The following is a 6,000-nucleotide window of genomic DNA, read 5'->3' as shown; positions in this document are numbered from 1 at the left end:
TCCAAACCAGACCCGCTGGAGCCCAAATCCCATGCTCTGTTAGTGAGAGCATGCCCTTGCCCCCTACCTGGGAGACAGCCCAGGCATGTGACCTTCCCCTCCTATGGAGGCAGGGTTTTTGCCCCTCTCCATGGGCAGCAGGACTGATCCCCTCTTCCATCCCCCGTCGACTCCTCTGGCTGGAGCCCACCCAGGCCCACAAGGTGCTAATGAGCTAGCCGGGTGCCCCTCCTTTCCTTTTCCTTGCCTTATCTGCTGGCAGGAAGTGTGGGGACAAGACAGGAGCAGTGACTCATCGCTAGAAGAATGAACTCTTGAGTGGGGGCAGCTTGAGTGGCAGGGCTGGGTGCTCTGACAATGGAAGAACGTCCCCGGAGCTTTGGAAGGGCCTTGCCCTTCACCGCTAGGAAACACAGGCGGAGAGAGGATAGCAGCCACGGGTGGGAGTGCAGCCCGGGGAGAGCAGGACTGGGGACTGCAGCACTTTCCAGGGTGGAGAGGGAAGCGTAACAGGGACCAGAGACTTTTCTGAGGCCATCAGTTTGAGCTCTTTGCCATGTTAGGCAAACCGCGAGGGTTTTTTATTCACTCCTGTTTTGATTCAGCAGATTAACCTGGCCTCCACAGAGGATGAGCTTTCTCCACGTCACAAGCCAGGCATGCAAAGGACCCCACGTTTCAGTGGTTTAACCTCGGAAGCATGTGAGGGAGCCTGCCCCAGCAGACTCTGGGAGGCGTCTGTGTTCTGTCCCCAGGGGGGTTCCTGCTTCTGCTAAGTAACAGGTGAGACTTGTCACCTCTCTGCTGCTTTTTACCCTTCTCCCAGGCGCTCCCAGGGCCTGATCAATGGTGGAGATGGGGAACAGAGACAAGTGGGTGTTGGCAAGGTGCTGGTGGGCTTACCAGACAGATGGTTATCCAGTGTTTTCTGCCGGCCTGCAGTCCTGCACCGCGCCTTAGGGGCCACCACCCTGCCCTCTGCACAGCCGGGTTCAAAGATGCAGAAAGAAGCCTGAAGCATGGGTACGCCAGAGGGTGAGGGCAGCAAACACCTCAAAGGGCACCATAGTCCCTGAGTATCTCACGGTTCGACCACCGCTATGGTCTGAATTGTGTTCCTCAAAATTCCTTTTTTTTTTTTTAAGATTTTATTTATTTATTTATTTGTCAGAGAGAGAGAGCACAAGCAGGGGGAGCAGCAGGCAGAGGGAGAGGGAGAAGCAGGCTCCCCGCTGAGCAGGGAGCCCAATGCGGGACTCGATCCCAGGACCCTGAGATCATGACCTGAGCTGAAGGCAGATGCTTAACCGACTGAGCCACCCAGGTGTCCCGTGTTCCTCAAAATTCTTATGTTGAAGCCCTAGTACCCAATGTAGTTTGGAGATAGGGCCCATAAGGAGGTAGCTAATGTTCAATGAGGTCATATGGGTGGATCCTTGATCTATTAGGATTAGTGTCCTTATAAGACACCAGAGAGCTTGATTCCTCTCTGTCTCTCTGTCTCTGTCTCTGTCTGTTTCTGTCTCTCTCTGCCTTGTGAGGACACAGCAAAAAGGTAGCCCCATCTGCAAGGTAGGAAGAGAGATCTTACCAGGAACTGAATTGGCCAACCCCTTGATCTTGAACTTCTAGACTCCAGAACTGAGAGAATACCCAGTCTGTGGCATTTTGTGATAGCAGCTAGATGAGACTAATACAACCACTAAGATGTCAGTGACTAACAGATCACACCAACCTTCAGTTTCTCCCTGCTTCCAGTAAGGAGTTTTCATCCTACTCTGAGCAAACATCGTGCCACCCTATCACCTTGCAAATGATTGCAGAGGTGCCACTCGTGGCGGATTTGCTCAGGGGAGGGATTTCTCTGCCTCATCCCTCCCAAGCCCCACCTCTGGTGAAGCCCCTGAACCCAGGTCAGGCCACAGCAGTCTGGCTGCCCTGCAGGGAAATGGGTGCTCCGGGAGAGCTGTGGACATTCCACCCTTGACAGTGAAAATCCCGGCGAGCTGACTCCAGCCCCGCCTCACCCCACCGCACCCCACTGTCCAGGACAACATTAGCGCCAGCACTAGAGCTCGGACAGTTCCCCCAACAGCCCGAGTCACAGGCCACCCACTTTGTGGCCCTCCCTGCAAAAATCCTGAAAGGTAAAGCAGCTCACAAGGATCCCAGAGCTTCCTTAGGAAAATGCCATTTTATCGAGGTCTTAGGAGCTCAGCGCATGAAAATGCTGGCTTTACAAAGTGGGTGGGATTTACAAGAAGACTGACCAGAAATCCTTTAACTAGGCCCTTCCGTCTTTTCTATCATAAATACAAGGCTTTAAAAAACTTGCGTTTTTTACTTGAATTCCTCAATCAAACATATACTCTGTGAAATAAAGGTCCATGCGGATTTGAAACAGGTATTGGAGTTGATCTCGCAAGGCCTCGGGAATGGCGAGATAAGCCCATGGGAGCCCCTGAGGGAGAAAGAGGGAGAAGAGGGGATGGCTAAGCGTGGCGCACACAGGGAAGCCTGGTGCCCCCTGCTCGGGGGTGCTAGCATGCTAAGCCCTCAGTAACCCTCTGACGTCCTTTGAGCCATTATGTCTCAAGTTCCAGCAGTAACCACAAGCATTTCTGACCACAGGCAGTGTGTGCCAGGAGGCTCGGTTCCATCGGTCCGGGCCTCCCCTCTGCCTCTGCTTTTGGCCACCCTTCTGAAACATGCCCCCGATGCCACACTTCCACAGTCCCATAGCCCAGGGGCACGAAGCAACCCACACAGATGCATTCTGCTCACCTTCTCATCACAGACATGCAGTGGTAGAGATCCTCCCTCTGCCTCCATGAGAGTGTTGTGTGAACGGCTTCTGGGAACCCCTTATTTTCTCCTTGGATCCCAGACACAAATAAGAATAAGGCTTGCTTACATGCCTAGGACATTTCTGAGCTCTGGTGCCCACAAAATTTCCTAGGACTAAGAATGCAAGTCTGTCATTATGGTATTTGCAGAACCAGAGACTGTATTTAAGTCTTCAAGATGATGCTTATTATAACCCTTTCTTGGGACTATCATGCCAAAACACTACATGAATAGTCTTTTTCAAGGAAATTTGCCAGGGAGGGCAGCAAGCATCTGATCACATAGGAATAGTTTTGGGGTGGTTTCAAGCTGTAGAGTCTAGGGGAGAAGGAAATTTTCCTGAACACTGCCCTGGGGAGGGAGAATCCACACAGGGCTGTGCATTGCCCACGCGGCCATTGAGGGGCTGCCGTCAGCAGAACTCATGATGGCAACAGTGTGCCCTTGGAGCTGAACATGATGGCAGCCCTTCCCTGCCACAGGAAGTGGGCATCTATGGAAGACACTGAATCCTGATTTAAAGATTAATGATGGGGAAAACGGGTGCCTCAAGGGGTAGGTGAGGGTTCTGAGTTCTTCTGGGGGAGAAAGCAGACCCCCAAGCCTGGCACATCAAAGTCGCCAAGGAATCATATTGGGGTGGGAGGAACTTCCTCTCCGGTAAAATTTTCATTTTCTGAAACTACTTCCCAACCCATTTGCATCACCCATTGATCAAAAGTCATCCTGCCATTTTGAACTTTTGCTTGTTTTAAAAACTCATAATGTAATCAGAGAATGTGCATCCCATATCATTAATATCCCTATGAGATGATACCACATTTACAAAAATGAAAACATTGTATCTTTTCTTGTATCCACTATTACTTTGCCTGTGGGGAGGAAAGGAGGTGCCTTGCACAATGTCACGTTCTAGGAGGATTGATCTGGAAGTGGGAGAGAAGTGGACTGGGGTGGGGGGTGGGAATAGCAACAGTCAGGGAGGTGACTCATTTCTTCCTTTATTCAGTACGCATTGATTAGGCACTTGTTGTATGTCACGTGCATAAAGATGGTTTCTTCCTTCCTTCCATGTCATTTTAGGTCCTCCAAGATGCAGACACCAAAACAGAATATGACATGCAAGAAATGTACTGGGGGACATGCCTATGGAAGATAAAGGAGGAAGAAGCAGGGGCCGGGGACACAGGTCTGAAAAGAGAGCGGGAGGAAAAGTGACAGACCACAGGGCAGGTGGCGGAAAGTCTCCACCAGGCCAACAGGTAGCCTCCTGAGCCAAGGCTGCCCGTTGGAGGAGTCCCACCTGGGGCAGGAAGGGACCGGCTCCAGCACGGTCAGTGTGCTTGTTGGTTAAAGGTGGGCTGGGAGAAATGTCAATGCCGTGGTGGGATCCAAGAGGAAGCAGCTGGAAGCTGTCGGTCAACTACATTTCCCTCAGCAGGTTCTTTGGAAAGACAGCTGAGTGGAGCATGTCCGTGGCCGACACGGCCTTCCAGAACTCTTGATGTAGACATCTAAATATAGGCATCACAGCTATATTCCAAGCCTGCGGACCGGCCTTGGGGGTTAGGTGTCCGTCCCAGGTTCAGTGGGCCACAGCCTGGGTTGTGGATAGGCCCGGGGATAGCGTGTGGCTGCTTAGATGGGGAGGGTTGTATGTGCTGGTCGGTTGTATGTGCTGGTGCAGCAGGGAGGTGATTGCTAGAACACGGTTAGGTATGAGACACAGTGGCAGGGAGGAGGGAATTAATTACTTGCAAAGGAGAGGCCAGGGAAGGATAAACGGGTACAGCCATTGGGTTTTAGAACATGACTAGGATTTGTCATATACACAGGAGAAGATGCAGTAGACTCTGTCCTGTCGCTTATCTGCTGTGACCTCAGGTTAGACTCTTCACCTCTCTTATGCTGCACTTTCTTCATGTGTATCCTGGACGTTACAGTTTACAGAATTGCAGCAATGACACATGTGAATTCATTAGCAGGGGTCCTGAGCTAGGGGACGTGATCCATAAATGGCCACGGAACTGTGTTCTTACCGCTAATATTCCTGACATCCCAACCAGTGGAAACGGCCCGTCCAAAGGTCAGCTAGGACACAGGGCAGCCAGTCCGGGGAGCTGCTGGTGGCTCTCTGTGGCTGGAGCCCCCAGTGCAAGGGAAGCTGTGCTAGAAAACAGGGCCTGTCGGATGCAAAGCCTTATGTGCTGTGTAAGATATTTCAGTTTCACACTAGGTTATGAGATGCTATTAAAGGATGTTATGGAGGGAGGGAGAGGATCAGATTTGCATTTTAAAAGTCTCCCTCTGGCAGCAGGGCATTCGCGGGGTAGAGGAAGAAGGGACTGGAGTGGGCAGATGGATAAGGAGGCTTTTGCTTTAATCCAAGCAAAGGATCAGAGGACCCACAAAAAGGGTATTTAGGAGGAAGAACTGGCAGGTGCTTGAAACCAGTTGGGCCTATGGGGGTGGGAGGCCTCTTGGGGCAGGGGGGACGCCTGGTTGTTTGGTCCGAATGAGTTGGTGGTTGGACGTACAATGTACCCAATAACAACTAGAAGGCAGGGGCAAGTGACCAAGGCCAGTGGTGGAGACAAGACAGTTGAGTCGGGGCGTGTTGCATCTCAGGAGCCTGTTGGGTGCCCCAGTGGGCCATTTTGGCAGACAGTTGGATGAACAGACCTGGGGCCCCCGAGCAGTCCGGAGGCACTTGGAGATCGTGGGCACAGTCCAGGTGCGGGTCTGAATCAGAGTTGACGGTGGGAAGAGTAGAAAGAGAGTCAGCGCAGGGCCCGTCACGGGGCCTGCGTGGTTCACATGGGCATCTTGTCTGTAGCCACCTTGTAAACACGTGATGGAACGTGGGAATACGCTGCCGCCCAAGGCCCCTTGAATCCACAGAGACACTGAAAGAATAAACAACCCTCTGGGATTGCAAGGGTGAAGTCAGTTCAGCCTGAAAAAGAAAAGAGGATCCGTACAGCTCATCAGGCTGGAGGGACACTGTTACAAGCAGCTGCAAAGTTAACAGGAGACCTTGTTTCTCCCAAGGCCACACAGTGGCTGTAAAAATGAGTGACCACTGCTTTTTTTTTCCCCAGTGGTGCCCCAGAGTGGCCTCCCTAACCCATCCGGTACCGAAGGTCCCCAACT

The sequence above is a fragment of the Callorhinus ursinus genome, unplaced genomic scaffold (genome assembly GCF_003265705.2).
Source record: "Callorhinus ursinus isolate GAN/ISIS: 27379988/994484 unplaced genomic scaffold, GSC_fseal_2.0 scaffold9, whole genome shotgun sequence".
Taxonomy (NCBI): Eukaryota; Metazoa; Chordata; class Mammalia; order Carnivora; family Otariidae; genus Callorhinus; species Callorhinus ursinus.
Note: the sequence above shows the minus strand (reverse complement) of the source record.